At 35.3% G+C, this 23,576-nt stretch overlaps 1 long non-coding RNA gene across 1 annotated transcript in view; it reads left to right on the top strand.

The window, feature by feature from the left end:
• Window positions 1-23,356, top strand: part of LOC125934328 (uncharacterized) — a 150,638-nt gene extending 127,282 nt beyond the window's left edge. The window contains exons 3-4 of the long non-coding RNA XR_007461321.1: window positions 11,274-11,425; window positions 22,514-23,356. This is a non-coding gene — a long non-coding RNA (uncharacterized LOC125934328). The remainder of the gene's footprint in view (window positions 1-11,273; window positions 11,426-22,513) is intronic.
• Window positions 23,357-23,576: the final 220 nt, after the last annotated feature.

Raw genomic sequence — 23,576 nt, 5'->3', positions numbered from 1 at the left:
CTATAATTTCATCTATACTGAGCCACATCTTTTGTTAGTGTTACATAGTTTTAGAAAGAATAATGTAACTGAATGGTGGTCATCTGATCTAAATATCACCTAGCTGTATGCTTAACAACCTCAATTTTAAGAAAGCAAAAAGAATAAGAATTGCATTAGCATGATAAAAACTATTTTGGAATATATTAAAAGATGGATTGATGTTTTGAATGAATTAATAATTTTGAAGTCTTGATGTGATGTGGCTGATAGAATAAATAACAAAACATGAATGAATATGATGCAGGGATAAATGATGATATGTTGGGAATTTTAAAAGACACAAGGAAGTAACAAGATTTCTCCAAAGTCTGAGCTTTAGCAAACCTATAGCTTTGAGCTATAGGTTTTATTTGGTATGTTTAAAATATATTGAACTATATTTCTGATATAAAGGCCTGATATTTACTTAAGACAGCTCTTTTAAGAGTAAGAAGCATAGGGTTGACATCTAATAATCATCCATCAAATTCTAATGTGACTATCATTAAAACAGACTTACTTTTTGGCATATGTACGTTAATGATTCAATTAGTTTCAATTACCAAAGCCTGTCAGGCAACTAATCAAATATGTGGAAAGGACGTTTTTATTTTACCCCTACCAATTTTGCATAGGAATCAGAGCTGAAAGGAAGAAATATAGTTTTTTCAGATCTTATGTAAGCAAAGTGATATAATGCATATATAAATACTAAAGGGAGTATAACTTTCTATCATTATTTGGTATACTTGATTATGCACTAATAGATTACTTACCATAATGCAAGACTAACGCTTTCAAAATATTGGCCAGAAATAAAAGACTATTGGTATAACGAAATAAGAGTTGGACCAGGAAGGAGAAGAATGCAGTTTCAGAATGCAGTTTGTTTAGCTGTGTAACAAAGACAAGTCCATTTAGAACAAGTCCACTTATGTCTCTGGACTTTGGTTTAACTCATAGAGAGAGAGAAAACAGAGAGACAGAGACAAGGATGGGAAAGATAATGTGTGGATGTGATATAATAAATGTGTTGTTTTGTTTTTTTTTGTTTCGTTGGTTCGTTGGTTCAATGTGTTCTTAAAGAATCTGATGAAAATCTATAGGCTCTCTACCTAGACAAATATACCTATGTTGACACACATCTTTGCCTAAAATTTTAGAAGTTAAAGGATACCCAGAATATAATTTTCATGGTTTCCAAATTGAAAAGAAAAAAAAAATCTCTGAACCAATCATTTCCAATTGGAAACTCATAGTTCTTCTTTGTCAAGTTCTAATGTAAATTTATTAATGACAATTACAGACAGCTTAAGTGAGATATGTCAGATCTAGGAAGGACCTGAGTCTATTCCATATGCAGCAGATTTTAATTACTGACTTTATCTATCATTATAATTCCATCACAGAACTAATAATACTGGAATTCTCCTCTCATAACCCAAAAATGGCATTTGAAGAAGTAAATTATAAAAAGTATGTAGATACTTTGGCTTCCATTAAAAAAAAATGTCAAAATTAAAAGTACTTGGTAGAATCTCTGTTGAAAGCTCAATGTATTTCTTCAAGTGTTAGGTTTTTTAAGGAGATAAATTTATAATAATAGTTTATACAAGGTCAGCATTTAGAATACAGTACCATAATCTTTAATCACTGTGATATATCAGCTATTTTGAACATGATAATGATTAAAATGATGTAGACTGGGTGTTATATGTGAGTGATGAATCACCAAGTAGTACTGAAACCAATATTATACTATACGTTAACTAACTGGAATTTAAATAAAAACTTAAAAAATAAAAATGAAATGATATAGAATGTTTCTTGCATTACAATAGCCAAAAATTGTATTCCTTTTATGTGTCCCCACTTATGTACAAGTAAATCACTTTCATTTCACCCTAATCATATCTCATAATTTATATTAGGATTGAGTATTACTGTAAAAAGTTGAATAATAAATTACAAAGGAAGGTATTTTCTTCTTAAGAAAAAGAGAGTATGCATGCACACAATCAAAACCTAACAATATTAGTGATGAATTATCTTTCCACATTGTCTCATCTCTTGCTTGTGGTCTAGATCAGCTGACACTTTTCGTACTCATTTGTTTGATAGAGAATATGAATTTTCTCAATATAACCTAAAGAGTTATAAAACACTTTAAAATCTTCCCTTTAAAATTGACTTGTTGGCCTCCTTTATAGAATTTCTGGAGACTTGGGAAGATGACGGTGTAGGAGGATGCTGGGCTCACCGCGTCCTGCGGATCACTTAGATTCCACGTACACCTGCCTAAATAACCCAGAAAACCGCCAGAAGACTAGCAGAACGGATTCTCTGGAGCCAAGTGCAGATGAGAGGCCCACGGAAGAGGGTAGGAAGGGCGGAGAGGCAGTGCGCGCTCCACGGACTGGCGGAAGGGAGCCAGGGCAGAGGGGCAGCCCGCTAGCCAAGCAGAGGCCCCGAGCCTGGCTTGCAAAAGTGGAGGGGCCGGATAGAGTGTGTTCTGACAACAAGTGGGACTTAACATCTGGTAGGTTATAAGTTAACAGCTCTGCTCAGAGAGTGGGAGGGCTGGAGGACAACAGGAGGGAGAGTTGTTGAGCCCCGGATGACAGAGCTCAGCTTGGCGGGGAACAAAGGTGCTCGCCAGCGCCATCTCCCTCGCCCCTCCCCCAGCCAAAATCCCAAAGGGTATCAGTTCCTGCCAGGGAACTTGCTTGCACCCCGCAAACACCCAACGGTGTGCTTCTGCGGATCCATCCCTCCGGCGGGTCTGACTCCCTCCTGGTGCCGCAGGGTCCCTCCCGAAGCGGATCTCTGAAGGAAAAGCTAGCTGAGCCTGCCCCTCCCGCCCCTGTGCACCCTGCCAATCCACCCCAGCTAATACGCCAGACCCCCAGCACCACAAGTCTGGCAGTGTGCAAGTATCCCAGACAGACCACGCCACCCCACAGTGAATCCCACCCCTAGGAGAGGGGAAGAGAAGGCACACACCAGTCTGACTGTGGCCCCAGCGGTGGGCTGGGGGCAGACATCAGGTCTGACTGCGGCCCCACCCACCAATGCAAGTTATTCAAGACAGCACAGGGGAAGTGCACTGCAGGTCCGCACCACTCCAGGGACTATCCAAAATGACCAAACGGAAGAATTCCCCTCAGAAAAACGTCCAGGAAATAACAACAGCTAACGAACTGATCAAAAATGATTTAAACAATATAACAAAAAGTGAATTTAGAATAATAGTCATAAAATTAATCACTGGGCTTGAAAACAGTATAGGACAGCAGAGAATCTATTGCTACAGAGATCAAGGGACTAAGGAACAGTCAGGAGGAGCTAAAAAATACTATAAATGAACTGAAAAATAAAATGGAGACAACCACGGCTCAGATTGAAGAAGCAGAGGAGAGAATAGGTGAACTAGAAGATAAAATTATGGAACAAGAGGGGCACCTGGGTGGCTCAGTCGGTTAAGCGGCCAACTTCAGCTCAAGTCATGATCTCACGGTCTGTGAGTTCTAGCCCTGCGTCGGGCTCTGTGCTGACAGCTCAGAGCCTGGAGCCCATTTCAGATTCTGTGTCTCCCTGTCTCTCTGCCCCTCCCCTGTTCATGCTCTGTCTCTCTCCATCTTAAAAATAAATAAACGTTAAAAAAAATTGAAAAAAAAATTATGGAAAAAGAGGAAGCTGGATAAAAAAAGAGAGATAAAAAAATCCAGGAGTATGAAAGGAAAACTAGACAACTAAGTGATGCACTAAAAAGAAATAATATACTCATAATTGGTATCCCAGAGGAGGAAGAGAGAGGGAAAGGTGCTGAAGGTGCACTTGAAGAAATAATAGCTGAGAACTTCTCTGATCTGGGGAAGGAAAAGGCATTGAAATCCAAGAGGCACAGAAAACTTTCAGACGTAACTTGAATCAATCTTCTGCATGACATATCATAGTGAAACTGGCAAAATACAAGGATAAAGAGAAAATTCTGAAAGCAGCTAGGGATAAACGTGCTTTAACATATACAGGGAGACGGATAAGACTCGTGACCAATCTCTCTACTGAAACTTGGCAGGCCAGAAAGGAATGGCAGGAAATCTTCAATGTGATAAACAGAAAAAATATGCAGCCGAGAATCCTTTATCCAGCAAGTCTGTCATTTAGAATAGAAGGAGACATAAAGGTCTTCCCTAACAAACAAAAACTGAAGGAATTTGTCACCATTAAACCAGCCCTACAAGAGATCCTAAGGGGGATCCTGTGAGACAAAGTACCAAAGACATCGCTACAAGTATGAAACCTATAGACATCACAATGACTCTAAACCCATATCTTTCTATAATAACACTGAACGTGAATGGACTAAATGCGCCAACCAGAAGACATAGGGTATCAGAATGGATAAAAAAACAAGACCCATCTATTTGCTGTCTACAAAAGATTCATTTTAGACCTGAGGACACCTTCAGATTGAGAGTGAGGGGATGGAGAACTATTTATCATGCTACTGGAAGTCAAAAGAAAGCTGGAGTAGCCATACTTATATCAGACAAACTAGACTTTAAATTAAAGGCTGTAACAAGAGATGAAGAAGGGCATTATATAATAATTACAGGGTCTATCCATCAGAAAGAGCTAACAATTATAAATGTCTATGTGCCTAATATGGGAGCACCCAGATATATAAAACAATTACTCACAAACATAAGCAACCTTATTGATAAGAATGTGGTAATCGCAGGGGACTTTAACACTCCACTTACAGAAATGGATAGATCATCTAGACACATGGTCAATAAATAAGCAAGGGCCCTGAATGATATATTTAGAGCTCTGCATCCCAAAGCAACAGAATATACTTTCTTCTTGAGTGCACATGGAACATTCTCCAAGATATCACATACTGGGTCACAAAACAGCCCTTCATAAGTATACAAGAATTGAGATCATACCATGCATACTTTCAGACCACAATGCTATGAAGCTTGAAATCAACCACAGGAAAAAGTCTGGAAAACCTCCAAAGCATGGAGGTTAAAGAAAACCCTACTAAAGAATGAATGGGTCAACCAGGCAATTAGAGAAGAAATTAAAAAATATATGGAAACAAACGAAAATGAAAATACAACAATCCAAACACTTTGGGATGCAGCGAAGGCAGTATTGAGAGGAAAATACATTGCAATCCAGGCCTATCTCAAGAAACAAGAAAAATCCCAAATACAAAATCTAACAGCACACCTAAAGGAAATAGAAGCAGAACAGCAAAGACAGCCTAAACCCAGCAGAAGAAGAGAAATAATAAAGATTGAGTAGAAATAAACAATATAGAATCTAAAAAAAATGTAGAGCAGATCAACGAAACCAAGAGTTGGTTTTTTGAAAAAATAAACAAAATTGATAAACCTCTAGCCAGGCTTCTCAAAAAGAAAAGGGAGATGACCCAATAGATAAAATCATGAATGAAAATGGAATTATTATAACCAATCCCTCAGAGATACAAGCAATAATCAGGGAATACTATGAAAAATTATATGCCAACAAACTGGACAACCTGGAAGAAATGGAAAAATTCCTAAACAGGCACACACTTCCAAAACTCAATCAGGAGAAAATAGAAAGCTCGAACAGACCCATAACCAGCAAAGAAATTGAATCAGTCATCAAAAATCTCCCAACAAATAAGAGTCCAGAACCAGATGGCTTCCCAGGGGGGTTCTACCAGATGTTTAAAGCAGAGATAATACCTATCCTTCTCAAGCTATTACAAAAAAATAGAAAGGGAAGGAAAACTTCCAGACTCATTCTATGAAGCCAGTATTACTTCGATTCCTAAACCAGAGACCCAGTAAAAAAAGAGAACTACAGGCCAATATCCCTGATGAATATGGATGCAAAAATTCTGAATAAGATACTAGCAAATCGAATTCAACAGTATATAAAAAGAATTATCCACCATGATCAAGTGGGATTCATTCTTGGGATGCAGGGCTGGTTCAACATTCGCAAATCAATCAACGCGATACACCACATTAATAAAAGAAAAGGTAAGAACCATATGATCCTGTCAATCGATGCAGAAAAGGCCTTTGACAAAATTAAGCAAACTTTGTCAATAAAAACCCTCGAGAAAGTCGGGATATAAGGATCGTGCCTACAGATCATAAAGCCATTTATGAAAAGCCCACAGCTAACATCTTTCTCAATGGGGAAAAACTGAGAGCTTTTTCCCTGAGATCAGGAACACGACAGGGATGTCCACTCTCACCGCTGTTGTTTAACATAGTGTTGGAAGTTCTAGCGTCAGCAGACAACAACAGGAAATCAAAGGCATCAAAAATGGCAAATATGAAGTAAAGATTTCACTTTTTGCAGATGAGATGATATTATACATGGAAAATCTGATAGACTCCACCAAAACTCTGCTAGAACTGATACATGAATTTAGCAAAGTTGCAGGATACAAAATCAATGTACAGAAATCAGTTGCATTCTTATACACTAATAATGAAGCAACAGAAAGACAAATAAAGAAACTGATCCCATTCACAATTGCACCAAGAAGCATAAATTACCTAGGGATAAATCTAACCAAAGATGTAAAAGATCTGTATGCTGAAAACTATAGAAAGCTTATGAAGGAAATTGAAGAAGATATAAAGAAATGGAAAAACATTCCCTGCTCATGGATTGGAAGAATAAATATTTCCCAAATTTCAATACTACCCAAAGCTATATACATATTCAATGCAATCCCAATAAAAATTGCACCAGCATTCTTCTTGAAGCTAGAACAAGCAATCCTAAAATTCATATGGAACCACAAAAGGCCCGCATAGCCAAAGTAATTTTGAAGAAGACCAAAGCAGGAGGCATCACAATCCCAGACTTTAGCCTCTACTACAAAGCTGTCATCATCAAGACAGCATGGTATTGGCACAAAAACAGACACATAGACCAATGGAATAGGATAGGAACCCCAGAACTATACCCACAAACCTATGGCCAACTAATCTTTGACAAAGCAGGAAAGAACATCCAATGGAAAAAAGACAGTCTCTTTAACAAATGGTGCTGGGAGAACTGGACAGCAACATGCAGAAGGTTGAAACTAGACCACTTTCTCACACCATTCATAAAAACAAACTCAAAATGGATAAAGGACCTGAAACCATCAAAACCCTAGAGGAGAAAGCAGGAAAAGACCTCTCTGACCTCAGTCCTAGAAATTTCTTACTTGACACATCCCCAAAGGCAAGGGAATTAAAAGCAAAAATGGACTATTGGGACCTCATGAAGATAAAAAGCTTCTGCACAGCAAAGGAAACAACCAACAAAACTAAAAGGCAACCAACGGAATGGGAAAAGATATTTGCAAATGACATATCGGACAAAGGGCTAGTATCCGAAATGTATAAAGACCTCACCAAAGTCCACACCCAAAAAACAAATAATCCAGTGAAGAAGTGGGCAGAAAACATGAATAGACACTTCTCTAAAGAAGACATCTGGATGGCCAACAGGCACATGAAAAGATGCTCAACATCGCTCCTCATCAGGCAAATACAAATCAAAAGCACACTCAGATATCACCTCACGCCAGTCAGAGTGGCCAAAATGAACAAATCAGGAGACTATAGATGCTGGACAGCATGTGGAGAATTGGGAACCCTCTTGCATTGTTGGTGGGAATGCAAATTGGTGCAGCCATTCTGGAAAACGGTGCGGAGGTTCCTCAAAAAATTAAAAACAGACCTACCCTATGACCCAGCAATAGCACTGCTAGGAATTTACCCAAGGGATACAGGAGCGCTGATGCATAGGGGCACTTGTACCCCAATGTTTATAGCAGCACTCTCAACAATAGCCAAATTATGGAAAGAGCCTAAATGTCCATCAACTGATGAATGGATAAAGAAATTGTGGTTTATATACACAATGGAGTACTACGTGGCAATGAGAAAGAATGAAATATGGCCCTTTGTAGCAACGTGGATGGAACTGGAGAGTGTTATGCTAAGTGAAATAAACCATACAGAGAAAGACAGATACCATATGTTTTCACTCTTATGTGGATCCTGAGATACTTAACAGAAACCCATGGGGGAGGGGAAGGAAAAAAAAAAAAAAGGTTAGAGTGGGAGAGAACCAAAGCATAAGAGACTCCTAAAAACTGAGAACAAACTGAGGGTTGATGGGGGGTGGGAGGGAGGGGAAGGCGGGTGATGGATATTGAGGAGGGCACCTATGGGGATGAGCATTGGGTGTTGTATGGAAACCAATTTGACAATAAGTTTTATATATTGAAAAAAAAAGAATTTCTGGAGACCTATTTACAAAATTATTAATATTTTATTGAAGTTTTCTGCATCCAAAGTTTTTGTCAATAGCTTTCAAAATATAAACATTTAAATATACTATTATCCTGAACGTTTTATTGCAGGCACATTGGTGAAATTCTTTATTGCATCCAAATAATACAGTGCTATCAGTGAATAGTCTTGGACAAAGTATGCAAAGTTATGTTTTTATATGTAAAAATATCAGCCATAGCATTCAAAATCATCTTTTTTTTTTTAATGCTTATTTTGTTGAGAGAGAGAGAGAGACAGAGATCAAGCAGGGGAAGGGGAGAGAGAAAGAGGGAGACACAGAATCTGAGGCAGGCTCCAGGCTCTGAGCTGTCAGCACAGAGCCCCACGTGAGTGAATGTACAAACTGTGATATCATGACCTGAGCCGAAGTCGGACACTGACTGAGCCACGCAGGCGCCCCTCAAAATCATCTATGCCACTCATCCAATAATGTGTCAAGAAAGTCAGTTAATATATATTTACACTAATCTAGAAAGTTACTAAAGAAGGGATTACTAAAGCAGGGAGCAGGTAGAAATAATAGAAAGGAAATATATTCAATTTAGAAAATCATTAATAATTGAATATCTTTTTTATATGTGTGTACTCTCAAAGTAAGTTGGATTAGGATGGAAAGCCCTGTGTCATATTGAAGAATGTTTTCAGATATACTTTTATTCATTAATCAGGAAAAGAAAAATAAATGAGCTACCAGTTAGGAAGTAAGAATTTGCATTAAGCGCCCAGCGTGTTGTTGTCATTTTGTTAATGTCATTTTGTTAATTTGTTACTGTTTTTGACAGAGTCATGAAATTCATGTAGAAAACTCCTCAGTTCATAGTCATTTTTAGCACTGACCCATGCACAATTGTCATTATTTTGTATTTCTCCTCTGTCTTCCACCTTCAACTCAGCTTTTATACACCATTTTTCTTGATTGCAAATAAATAATTAATTAGAAACTGATAATATTTTCATGCCTGTTTTACATCGATGGTATTGGCTATACTTTTTTTCTTTGTTTTTTGGCCTAATATTATGTTTTTGAAAATTACTCATGTTGGTTTATGTAGGTAGATTCATTTCTTTTTACCACTGTGGAGTAATCCATCATCACATTATATATTTCAGTTAAGCATTCTTCTTCTAACAGATACAATAGCTTCTTATTGCAAGCTTCCAACAAGCAGAGTTTGGGATGAAAATTTTTGTGTCATTTATTGAGGGAGTTCTCCTAGGAGAAACTTGGAAGGTAGTGAGGAAAGCAGGTAAAGAAGTGGTTTCAGGACTCATCTAGCCTGATCCTAAGGGGCTCTTGAATGTGAATTATACTTCAGAGGTTGCCCTGCCCAGAGGCAAAGAATTTGGATTATTTATGTCCACATCAATCAATTACTCATAGGTTAATGGATGGCTTTGAGACAGAACTAGAAAGAGAAAAAGAGTGGAAAGGTGAGTTTGGAAACCGTGTAGGCACCTCCTGGGTTGGAAACTTCTGTCAACCAACGTTGATCCTCTGAAGAAAGGTGCAGGTGTGAAGTTTTTAGTGACCAATACCCATGGGAGTTGTGGGATGGGTACACAAGTCCAAAAAGAGAAGATGGTCAGGACATCAGTAGCATCTGCTACAATTAGGTTGCTTATATCTCCTTACTATCAAAACGATAATAGGATGGATATTTTTGTTCATGTTCCATTTTGCACTGTTGCCACTGTTGCAATATGACAGTCTAGAAGTGGAAGTGCAACACTACCTTTCACTGAAATCTGCTAAATAATGCATCTACTGTTGAGTCATTTACACTACTGCCTGCAATGCATGAAGATTCCTACCTTTTCCTATATTTGCTGGCACTTCATGTTATTCATGTTATTCTAATATTGGGAAAAATGATGTGTATTAAGCTGTATTTCATTATGGTTTTAATTTTTTAAGTTACTACTGAGTTTGAATATCACTTCATGTAGATATTGGATTGCCTTTCTATTAATTATACATTCATATTTTGACCATTTTTTTAATTTCCTTTGTCATTTGTGAGAATGCTTTGCACAAATTTTATTTTATTTTATTTTTTTCAATATATGAAATTTATTGTCAAATTGGTTTCCATACAACACCCAGTGCTCATCCCAAAAGCTTTGCACAAATTTTAGATATCAAGGGCAAGATAGGAATTATCCAATTTTTATGTGTTCACTCAAATATTTATATGGCCATCAGTCAACATACAATATTTATATAACAATATCAGCACCATTGTTGATTTCCTTTAACTTCTTTTATATGGAATTTTCAAAGGAGAATTGTACCTTAGTATCCCAAATTGAACTTGGATTGTATCTTTTCATTTCAAAGGACTATATCCATTTTGTTAATAGAAATTATAAAAAGATTAATGACCCATTTTTCTTTGGTGACAAGAGCAGCTTAGATTAATACAGAGAAGTTCAGTCAGTACAGAAATGACAATATTTGGTTAAAAAATATTTGAGACCTTTGTAAGTGTGTGAACCAAGCATTTAAAATATATTGGTTGACAACATAGTGAAATTCAGTTCTTTTAAGAATTACTTGATGGAAAATTAATTTTTATATCAACTATTAGGTGGAAACATGATATTCTTGGATTTCTTTAAAAAGATCACAAAAAAACAAAACAGTTTCTCTACAAAGCCTTCACTAATCCTTGACGTGTAAGGTACTATTTGAAAATAAATTGAATATAAAAGTATACCGCAAGGCATTTTTATTATATTTTACATAGAGTGAACTGGGGCTTAGGAAGGTAAAATCAGGTTTTTAACATCAAAACTGGCATTCAATCTTAAATGTGTCTGATTCCAAAGACTGTCCTTAACCATTATGCCTCCCTGCTATTCCTCTCCTTTCAGAGGACTGAGATGTGTGGATCTGGGCTATGTGGAACTTGGTTCAAGCATATGATTCGAGGGAAAAAATATCCAATTCATCACTGTATGCCCTTTGGGTTTCAGACTCTGAATCTTATAGCTCATGCAAAGACTCTGTCCAGAGAGGCTAACAGGTGAGTTTTTATTTTACAGCTTTTAAGGCACCACTTTTCCTTGTCACAAATTCTCTGCTAAAACGGAAAGAGGATGAACACTTTCAGTTCTTTCCATGACACTTGTATAACTCTGAACAAAAATCTGAAAAAAGATATGAACTAAAAATATTGATTTACCTTATAACTTCACATTAAAAAAAACCTAATCGCACCTAATTCACAGAAATTTTCAGACTAATCTGTGGTAAAATAGAATGCAAGAATGGGCCAATATAATGAAATCTGTTATAAATTCCATCTCATCTTTTTAAATGTTTTAAAAACTATTTCCAAAATCTAAAAATACCATAATAGAACAAAAGCTCACAGTAAACTAAAAAAATAAATACAATAACAACTTTACATGAAAAGTAATATATATAGAATAATAAGAAAGACTACTTATTTTTAAAAACAAAAGGCATCTCCATTAAACTCCAGTCCCTTAATGACAATATTTTAAATATTTTGAAATTTGTTAACAATGAAATATGAGATATAGAAATACTCACATGAGTTTAGCCAAAATGTTAATAGTACATAAGAGAAATTTCCATTCAATTCATATTAATATCCTTTAAAGAAAGGGTACATTGTTCTGTACATGGAGTGGCAATGATTGATATTCTAAAATGATAAAATTCTCCTTTTGCAAAGACATGGATGGAGCTATAGAGCATTATGCTAAGCAAAATAAGTCAATTAGAGTAAGATAAATACCATATAATTTCACTCATCTGTGGAATTTAATAAACAAAACAAATGAGCAAAGGGAAGAAATAAAAGAGAGAGAGATCGGTAAACCAAGACACAGACTCTTAACTATAGAGAACAAACTGATGGTATGGGAGTTGGGGGGGGATGGCTAAAATAGGTGATGGGGATTAAGGAGGACACTTGTGATGAGAACAGGTGTTGTATGGAAGTGCTGAATCACTGTATTGTACACTTGAGACTAATATTACAGTGTTAACTAACTGGAATTTACATTAAAACTTAAAAAAATAAATTCCAAGATCACACAACAAAATTTTTAAAAATGATAAATTTCTCCTCCATTTATACAAATTTATTTTAGATGGATTTAATATTAAAACAGAAAGAAATAAAATAATTGCAATACAGTTGAATGATTCTTATCTTTGAATGGGAAAATCATCTCTAAGCATAAATACTGTAAACAAAATTACAACGCAAGTGACAGCCTTGCTTCTAGTTGCCTCCCCTTGACTTGAGTTTTCGGGCTAGTAAACCAGGCCTGACAGGCCTCCACAAAGCAACACAGGCAAGGTGAAAGGGCCACATTTATTCTGACACAATTGCTTACGACACTGCTAATGCAGTAGCTTTCAAAATGTGATGTTCACCATTCCCGTAGCAAGTGAGTACCTTCTGTTATCCAACAGCCAAAATTCTTGGAAGAAAAAAATCAATGGCCAGATGTCTATCCTGCTAATTAGAGAATCAGATCAATTAACAGCTACAATTCCCTAATTCATCTTTCAAATTCCCATTGAAATGGCTGAACCTAGAAATGCAATGTGGAAAGTAAAATTTATTTCTTTACTAAATATGCTGAATTCTACTCTCTAATTTTAATAATAAAAAATGGATCTGAAACATGTTAAAATGTCTAAATTGATGAGTTTGAAAACATCAGAAGGATCTGACTTGATGGCAGGAACAAATGTTAAGTCAGGTGCAAAAACAAAGTGACACAGGGGTGCCTGGGTGGCGCAGTCGGTTAAGCGTCCGGCTTCAACCAGGTCACGATCTCGCGGTCCGTGAGTTCGAGCCCCGCGTCAGGCTCTGGGCTGATGGCTCGGAGCCTGGAGCCTGTTTCCGATTCTGTGTCTCCCTCTCTCTCTGCCCCTCCCCCGTTCATGCTCTGTCTCTCTCTGTCCCAAAAATAAATAAAAAACGTTGAAAAAAAAAATTAAAAAAAAAAAATAAAAAATAAAAAAAAAAAAACAAAGTGACACAGACATCCAAAATTATATAATCAATCTCTTAATACATTAAATGTGGCTGAGAATATATGAAGACCTAAAACTTTATTTTGGAAATAAAAATTATAAAACTTGTCTTTATCCAGGATTGAAAAAAGGAAAGGGACTTAGAATGATAATTAAGTTTCCACTTTTGTTCGTTAAATTTAAAAGGCCATAAATGATTAGATGAAAAATTCTTATTTCTTTACTATGTGTATATATTGAAAGGAAACCTCAGATTCTAATGTAAGTTTTATGGGAGTTGTTTCAGGATTGCTACTTTAATGCTGATACTAGATAAGTTTTGGTATCTCAAGGCTTCTCTAATATTCTGGGACCTGAATTTCTCTAGGATTTTGAATTTGACACTTCATTGACTTGCTGTATAATAACTGACATGTGCTACAGCACTGATTTATTGGAATCTTCTACAAAGTCAAGTATAATTGATAAATCTGGCTTAAACACTATAAAGTCAAAAGGGAGACAGTTTTCATCTAATGACAACATGTCAGATTCATTGAGCTACCATGCTCAACCTAACACCAAGAATTAATATAACTCAAATTAGTTCCAAATGGTGCTTTTTAAAATTTCAGCATATGTAGCATAATTGTAGCAGTTTAAAGATGGTCCATTTGAAGGTATATTTGAATTTCTTAAAAAGAGGCACTGTCTGGAGAAGCCAAAATAAGGCAACACTTTACAAATTAGAAAGTGTACATTTGAAGGACTTACTCTATTAGTCAATATATTTTTTGATATTTAAAACAAAAAATCAGGTGCATTCTGGAAAGTAAACCTCACCTATGCTTCTATGCACAGGAAATTTGAGAACTACACGCATCAACAACACTCTAGTTCATAGAGTTCCAAGTTGATGTTCCCATGTTCCAGTGGTCAGTGTGTCCGGACTGATTTTAAATTTCCAAAGAAAGGAGATATTTTCTATCCATAAACCCAACCCAGAAATAAGTCAATCATATGAATTTCAAGTTATTTATTTTTTTATTAAAATTGTTTTTAATGTTTTTATTTATTTTTGAGAGAGAGAGACAGTATGAGCAGGGGAGAGTCAGAGAGAGAGGGAGACACAGAATCTGAAGCAGGCTCCAGGCTCTGAGCTGTCAGCACAGAGCCCGACACGGCCCGAACTCATAGACCGTGAGATCATGACCTGAGCTGAAGTCAGATGCTTAACCGACTGAGCCACCCAGGCGCCCCCAAGTTATTGTTTATAAGAAACATTACTTTATGCTTCATATTTTGTGCCCTTCATCTGTTTTGGAGTATACATTGTATTTGTCTACTTATTCTTTCAAATTTTCACATTATAGAATTTGTTTGCATTAATCACAAAATTATTTATTTATTTATTTATTTATTTATGTTTATTTATTTATTTTGAGAGAGAGAGAGAGAGCACGTGCACACACGTGTGCATGTATGAGCAAGGGAGAGGCAAAGAGAGAAAGATAGAAAGAGAGAATCCCAAGCAGGCTCCTCACTGTCAGCTCAGAGCCCAACACACGGCTGGATTCCATGAACCATGACATCATGACCTGCACTGTAGCCAAGAGTCAAATGCTTAACTGACTGAGCCACCCAGGTGTCCCACAAAATATAATTTTAAAAAGGAGAAGCTGAAAAATAAAAATCACATACGGGGATAAATTTGAAAAATATTTGACAGATAAATATTTTTGGTATTAAAAATATTTATAAAAACTAAAATAAGAAAAATTTGAATACCTGAATTGGGAGGCAGGACAAGATCACAGATGGGGAATTCAAAAATAAATATTAATATTAATGATATTTTTGAGAAACTATTCCATTTTACTAGACAACAAAGATTCTAATGAGATCTATGAGACACCAGTTTTTTTTTTAATCTATCATGTTGGAAAATATTCAAATCCAATGATTGTAGAGTATGTGCATAAGTGCTATCAAAGTGACATTTCCTGATATTATTGGTGAAAGTGTAAAAAGGCATAACTTTTCTTAAGGAAAATTTAGATATATACATGAAAACCTATAAGGTTGTTCTTATCCTTTTATCCAATAATTTTACTCTTAGTAATTTTTCTAAGAAATAAAAATAGACATAAGTGATACATTTTTGTAAAATGTGTTCATTAAAGATGTCCTTTTGGGGCACCTGGGTGGCTCAGTTGATTAAGCATTGACTCTTGATTTCAGCTCAGGTCATGATCTCGTGTTTTATAAGATTGAGCTCTGCATTGTGCTCTGCTCTGACAGCGCAAAGCCTACTTGGGATTGTCTCTCTCCCTCCCTCTCTCTCTGCCCCTCCCCTGCTCACTCTCTCTCTCTAATTCTGTCTCAGAATAAATAAACATTAAAAAAGATGTCCTTTTAATAAAAGGAAAGTTTGGAAATAGAGCAGGGAACTAAATAAGAGTACTCTACCAATTTATATTGAATACAGTTAAGATTATGTATATTTTATGGAGTTAATGTTGATATTCAAATATTAATTTAAAATTACAATTACAGAGTACTTCACTGTGGATATAATATGTTTAATTCCTCCATTCTCTGTTTTGTTTTAATTTTATTAATGTATTTGAGAGAGAGCAAGAATACACATGTACATTTGCGTGAAGGGCATAAGGAGAGAGAGAGAGAGAGAGAGAGAGAGAGAGAGAGAGAGAGAGAATCTTAACAGGCTCCATGATCAGCATGGGGACCACTGTGGGGCTGGATCCCATGACCCTGGGATATTCACCTGAGCCAAAATCAAAAGTTGGAGGCTCAACTGACTGAGGCGCTCAGGTGCCCCTCCTCAGTTCTCTGTTAAGGGTCAATTTGGTTGCCTCCAACCTTTAATTATTTAATACAATACTGCAATGAATATCTTTGTGCAAAGGTTATTTTATAACTTTGTAATTTGGCAAAAATTCCTGAAAATGGTACTATTGATTTAGAGAGCAAATACACATTTTTCATTTGATATTGTATAGTCCCCTTATGAGTTGTACTACTTTGCATCACCATCAGAAAAATAATGGTCATTCTTGTTTCCCTACACCTTAGCCAAAAAATGTTTTCAAACTTTTATATATTTCTAAATAAAATGACTTTCCCCTTATTTATTATTATTATTTTTTGCTTATTATGAGTGAGATTGGGCATTTTAAAATATGATTTTAAAATCCATTTGCATTTATTGTTCTATGATTTATTTGTTCGTATATTTTGCCTATATTCTTATTGAATTGTTAGCATTTGACTTAATTTCTATGACTTCTTTATATATTAGGCATATTTTGTCTCCGAGAAAACTTATAAATATTTTTCTCATTGTGTCATTTGCTTTTCCTCCCAAATGTTTCTTTTCTTCTTGTTTTTTGTTTCTCCGGACCTAACAACCAATCATTTCTTTATTTCTTCTAAGTTATAAGCCATAGTTAGGAAGATTTTTCTCTAATTCTTGAATAAAAGGAATTCACCTGTGTTTCTCCTCATATATATCTAGGTTTACTTATTTTTTCTTTTGAATTAAAAATCTATTTTGAATTTATACTGATTTTTGATGTGAGGAATTTTAATTGTTTCTATGAAGATATGAAGTTGTTATAATACTATTTATATAAAAGTCTATCTTTTCCTTACTGGTTTGAAATGCCACCTGTACCATATTCTAACATTTTTTTTTGTTTTTTGTTTCTTCTCTGGGGTCTGTTTTTGAATGTTTTTATTCTGCTTCATGCTATCTGTCCATGTTCTAAAACATAATATTTCTTTATTTAGAGGTAGAACTAGTCTGTTCTCATTGCTCTCTTTTAAAAGTTTCTTGACTACTCTTACTACTAGTTTTTCATATAATGACCCATCTATTTCTAGGAAGAAAAATTTAAAAACCTAATAGTATATTTGTTGGAATGAAATTTACAAATAATCATCTTTATGATGTTGAGTGTTTGTATGCATGTGTTTTCATTTGTTCGAATCTCCTTTTGTGTCTTTTAGAAATATATAATTTTCCTTATGAAGACATTTCCTTTTACACACATTTCTTAAGTTTAAGCTTAGTTTTTTTTCCCCTATTGCAAATATACTTCTAGCTTTCACCTAATTGGCTATCTGCTTATTTGAAGATTACTGATACCAAATAAGACATTCTTCAGTATATTTCTACTGTGAAATAAGACTAGTACCTGGTTGTGGTATTATACTATAGTTTTGCAAGATGTTACCGTTGGATAACTGGTACATGTTAGCTCTCTGTATTATTTCTTTCAATTACATGTGAAACTATAATTATCTCAAAATAAAAAAATTAAAAATAAAGATGGCTATATTGGACTAATTTTTTACATACTTGTTATCAGACATAATTTAGGTAATGCATGTTTCAGTAATTTTCAGTGTAGAAAACAATATAGAAATAGAGAATACAATTATTACATATTATGTTTTTCAAACAGCCTAAAATCTAAGAACAATTGAGTCAGAAGTCTACAACTTAGAGAAAGAACTTTATCTAACCCATAAATGCAGGATGTTCCAAAGTTGTTTTCTCTTACGTATTCTTTGGGCATGCAGTATATGAAATGAATGAAATAGAAATGTCTTCTGGTACAGTTTCAATATTTCAATACTTCTTAAGATGACATTACAGTGACTTAGAAAATTAAATATGCATAAACATTAAAACCATAAGTATTTTGTGATGGTAATAAAATTTATAAGCAAGATGAAATTCCTAGAATCTGTAAAAAAAGGAAAAAGGCATTAAAAATAGGACATAGAAGTTACTGCAAAGCAAAAATATCCTGAAATGATAATATAAAATACAAACTGGAGGGAAATTTTCACTCTAAGTGGTAGACTTAATACAACCAGAGTATGAACAAATCACAAGGAGAAAAGAACTAACAGCCAAATAGAAAATATACAAAGGACATGATTTGTGAAGATGAGGTATCACTTTTCTTCTCTTACATTGTTAAAGTCCACTGTTTGATAAGACAGCATTACAGGGGTATAGGAAAACAGTTCCCATTGCTAAAAATCTAAATTAGCTTGACAGATTTGAGAGCAACTTGGCAATATACATCAAAATATGTAATCACAATACCCTTTGATTTAGAAATTTTAATTTTAGTTTTTTATCATATAAAATAAGCCCATTTATGTCTTTGAAAATACATAAAAAGTTCTCCATTGCTGCAGTATTTGTTATATCAAAAGACAAAAAATCTTAAATACCCTGCAATAAGGGACTGGCTATATTCACACCAGGAAATACCATACAGCCACTAAAAATTGAGATAAATCTCTCATACTGATATTGAAAAATTAGTAAATGTATTCTTGAGAGAAGAAAGCATATGCCGCAAAATAACCTAAGGCACATAACATATATCATTATTTATATGATACTTCTATGTGGGAATCTGTACGTATATAACACAATAAACTGCAAAGAGTGTTTGTATGTAGGGAGGATGTATGGAATGGGGTGAAAACATTTGTTGTCTATTTTTTTTTTTCGTTTTTAAAATGTTTTTATTCATTTTTGAGACAGAGAGAAGGCACAAGCTGGGGAGGGGCAGAGACAGAGAGGGAGACAGGAACCACATGGGCTCCACGCTGACAGTAGAGAGCCTGGTGCGGGGCTCAAACTCATGAACAATGAGATCACGACCTGAGCTGAAGTCAGAAGCTTAGCTGACTGAGCCACCCAGGTGCCCCCTTATCTTTTTAATATTTTAATTTTTACCTATTTTGTTTTTCTAAAATATAATATTAAAATGGGAAGCTTCATGAAGGTTTTGACTAAAAGTCCAAGAAAAGTCCAGCCATGAGGTGCCAGGCCACATAAAATAAAACTTGCAGAATAGAAAACCAGGACCTAGTTTTATAACCCAAATGTAGAGAAGAGAAGAGATCTATATTAGAACAAGAATTTCTTTTTTTATGTTTATTTATTTTGAGAGAAAGAGAGAGAGAGAGAGAACATGAGCAAGGAGGGGAGGGGCAGAAAGAGAGGGTGAGAGAGAATCCCAAACAGGATCCATGCTGTCAGCAGAGTCTGACGTGTGGCTCAATCTCAGGAAACGTGAGATTAAGACCTGAGCCGAAATCTAGAGTGGGATGCTTAACCAACTGAGCCAGCCAGGAGCCCCTTGGAAATAATTTCTTTGAAGACTATTGCAAATATGTAAGAGGGTTTGGAGAATCCTTCTACCAAAGTTTAAGTCAATTGAAGAGGGTTTCAGTGAGACTTCTTAGAACTTGTCCTCTTTGGTTTGTAAGATACATTGGGATCATAACTGATTCACCTTGAGGCAATGAAAGACCAGAGGCTGTTTCTTTTTTTTTTCTTTTTTTTAAATGTTTATTTATTTATTTATTTATTTTAGAGAGAGAAAGACAGAATGTGAGTGGGGGAGAGGCAGAGAGAGAGAGAGAGAGATACAGAATACAAAGCAGGCTCAGTGCTCCATGCTGTCACCACAGAGCCCAGTGACGGGCTTGAACTCATGAACCATGAGATCATGACCTGAGCTGAAGTCAGATGCTTAACTGACTGAGCCACACAGGCTCCCCCAGAGGCTGTTTCTACAGCCATGGTCTCTGATGGTCTCAGAACTACAAGAGGTAGTTCTGTGGGCTCTGAGAATGTGTTGGAATAAACAGTGAGATTGCAGGAAAAAAAAAGTCTGAATAGGGCTGTATCAAATGCCCAATAAATGAAGGAAGAAATATACGTGATTTTCTATAGATGATGATTACCCAAGATCAAAAAGAACTGCTGGTGAGTGTTTCCCAGCATTGAGAATAAGTGGAGGGGTCTCCAAAATTACTATGAAAGCCCAAAACTTGATAGAGCATCAACTTAAAACACTTGAAAAATGTTGACAGATATACACATATAGATATACATACATAGATATACATACATATACACATGTGTATATATGCATATGTGTATATGTATATATAGTCATGTAACCACCACTATAATTAAGATATAGAAACTTTCAGTTACCCCAAAATTTCCTTCACTCCCCTTTACAATCAATCCTTCTCACACTCTGGCTTTGATCTATCTGCTAAAGATCTGGCTTCTATAAGCATGGATTGTCTGCTTATTCTAAGACTTCATGTACTAAAAGCCAGCTAGAACTTAGCCAAATGAAATAAAATGTATAGCAAGTCACTGCCTCAAAGATTTGAGAGTCACATGGGAAAAATGAAAGGGACAGAACAAAGATTCTAACCGTCTAGGCTTTGTCAGAGAATGAACTGTAGATGTGTGCACATCCTTCATACACAATGACTTGCCAGGAATATTGAGTCACAACATCCCCAAACTACTGGGCAGAAGATATTTTTTAAGATTTTAGTTAAATATATGGTTCTTTGGCCTATTTTCTAGTCACAGATGATTAAAAATATCCAGTTTCTGGACTTCTTCATGAAGTTCACCTCCCACTGCATTCATATAAAATTGTACATTTACATCAAACATGATCTAATTAGCTGATTTGTTTCAACACAGATTTGGAATATAGTACACTATAAAATGATAAAAACACAAAGGGCTAAATTTATTTCCATATTTGAGATATGAGTCCTTGGTTACATGTAAGGTTTGCAAGTATTTCCGCCAAGTCTACCTTATCTTTTCATCTCTTATTATTATTTTTTTTTTTACAGAATGACAAAGTCTAATTATTGGGTTTTTTTTCTTTTATGGATCATTTCTTTGGTGTACTGTCTAGAAACTCTTCATCAAGCCCTGGATCCAGGATATTTCTGCTATTTTCTAGGATTCTTACTATTTTATGTTAAATATTTGAATCAATGATGTATTTTGAGTTTTATTTGTTTATTTATTTTGTTTATGGATCTCTCATTGCTCCACCATCATTTGCTGAAATGACATTTTTTTTTCATGAAACTGATTGTGTATCTTTATCAAAAACAACTGACTATACTTATGTAAGACCATTTCTAGGCCCTCTTTTTTTGTTCTATTGATATGTGTCTATCCCTCTGTTAACATAATGGTCTTGATTATTGTGGCTGTATAATAAGTCTTGAGATCAGGTAGAATAATCTTCCTAATTTATTATGTTTTCTCAAAATGGTTTTGATATTCTAGTTGCCTTACCTTTCCATATGAATTTTAGAATCATCTTCTCTATATCTACAAAAGAACTTGATGGAATTTTCATAAGAATTGCATTAAAACCATATAAATTGAGAATTGATTTTTTTTACCACATTGAATCTTAAAATACATTTATAGTGTTTCAATTTATTTAGATCTTATTTCATTACTATTTTATAATTTTCAGTATGCAAGGCCTATATACATGTTTTGTTGAATTTACACAAAAATGCTCATATTTTTTCTTGTTACTATACTCCCATGGTTGCCTCGGAGGGGAGCTACGATATTATTAGTATGTTAAAGAGCGCTCAGTTCCACTTTGGCCCACACACCTATGCGATGAAGGGTCTCCACCTGGCTGTCCAGGTGAGGCCCCCTCCAGATGCCGGCCATAGGGATCTCGCGATCAGGTGCGGGATTTTTGCTGCTCCTGCGCTCCGGAGTGCCTCATGGTCAGGTGCAGGCGCTCTCAGAGGGTCTGCAAAATGCCTTAATGGGGCTTACAGTGAGGTCTTGCGGAAGCCCTCTTCTGGAACATTTGGTGTGAGGACATTATACTTTGTATGCTGATGATGCTCCAGTTTTCTCCTTTTTAGCCCCCTTGCACCCAGTGACAATGGTACTGTTTTATTATTATTATTATTATTATTATTACTATTATTATTTCAGTTCCCAAGTATTCATTTCTAGGATATAGAAGTTCAATAGGTTTTTGTATGTTAATCTCATATATTGTGATTTTGCTGAATTATTTGTTCTCAAAGTTTGTTTATTTTTTTTTTCGGAATTTTTAAATTATCTGCAAAAACAAGAAAAGTCTGTATTTTCAAGACATCAAATTATCTGCAAAAAGTGGGGTTTATTTCAACATCTAATTTGTGTGCATTTGATTTCCTTTTCGTGCCTTATTGAACTGGTTAGAACGTGAAGAACTATCTTGAACAGCAGTGACGACTGTGGAAACCCTTGCCTTGTTCCTGAACTTTGGTGGAAAAATTTCTTTCACAAGTAAGTGTCATTATTTGCCTTATGTTTTATGTAGGTGTTCTTTAATTTGTGCGAGTCTATCTATATCCCTATTTTTCTGAGAGCTTTTATCATGAATAGTTGTTGATTTTTTTTCTAAATGTTTTGTTAGCCTGTTGATATAATGGATTATATTAACTGATTTTCCATTTTGAGCTAGCATTGTATACCTGGTATAAACACCACTTGGTCATAATATGTATTTTTTTCATTTATTACTGAATTATATTTACTAATATTTTAAGACTTTTTTTTTTTAATTTTGTCGAGGTTTTTATTATTTTACTTTTGAGAGAGACGGAGTGTGAGCAGAGTAGGGGTAGAGAGAGAGGAAGACACAGAACCCAAAGCAGGCTCTAAGCTCTGAGCTGTCAGCACAGAGCCCGACGTGGGGCTCGACCTCACGAACCGTGACATCATGACCTGAGTCAAAGTCAGATGCTTAACTGACTGTAAGACTTTTTTTTACCAGAATCATGAGGGATATGGTCTTTACTCTTTATGTATTGTCTCCCTGCTTTTGATAAATGATAAACTTCATAAAATGAGTAGGAAAATGTCCCCCCCCCCCCAACTTTTGGTAGAGGTTGTGTAGAATTGATGTTAATTTTTCTTTAAATATTTGATGGAATTTGCAAGTAAAACTGTCTGGGCCTGGAGATTTCTTTTTTGAGAGTCTTTAAATTAAAATTTCAATTTCCTGAATAGTCACGGTGCTATTCAAATTATCTATTTCAAATTGGGTACATTGTGGTAGTTTGTACTTTTCCCGGAATTGGTTCCTAACATTGAAGTTGTCAAATGTGAGTATTTGCTTGCATTATTACCTTATTATGCTTTTGTTGTGTTTGTGCAGGGTCTCTAGTGGTATCCTTTGTTTTATTGGTTTTCTTTACTGCCTTTTTCTTTTCAATTCCATTGCTTTTGGCTCTTACTAGTATTATTTCCTTCCTTATGA

This window comes from Panthera uncia, assembly GCF_023721935.1.
Source record: "Panthera uncia isolate 11264 chromosome A1 unlocalized genomic scaffold, Puncia_PCG_1.0 HiC_scaffold_17, whole genome shotgun sequence".
In the NCBI taxonomy this organism is placed as follows: domain Eukaryota; kingdom Metazoa; phylum Chordata; class Mammalia; order Carnivora; family Felidae; genus Panthera; species Panthera uncia.
Note: the sequence above shows the minus strand (reverse complement) of the source record. Positions and strands in the feature narration are given on the sequence as shown.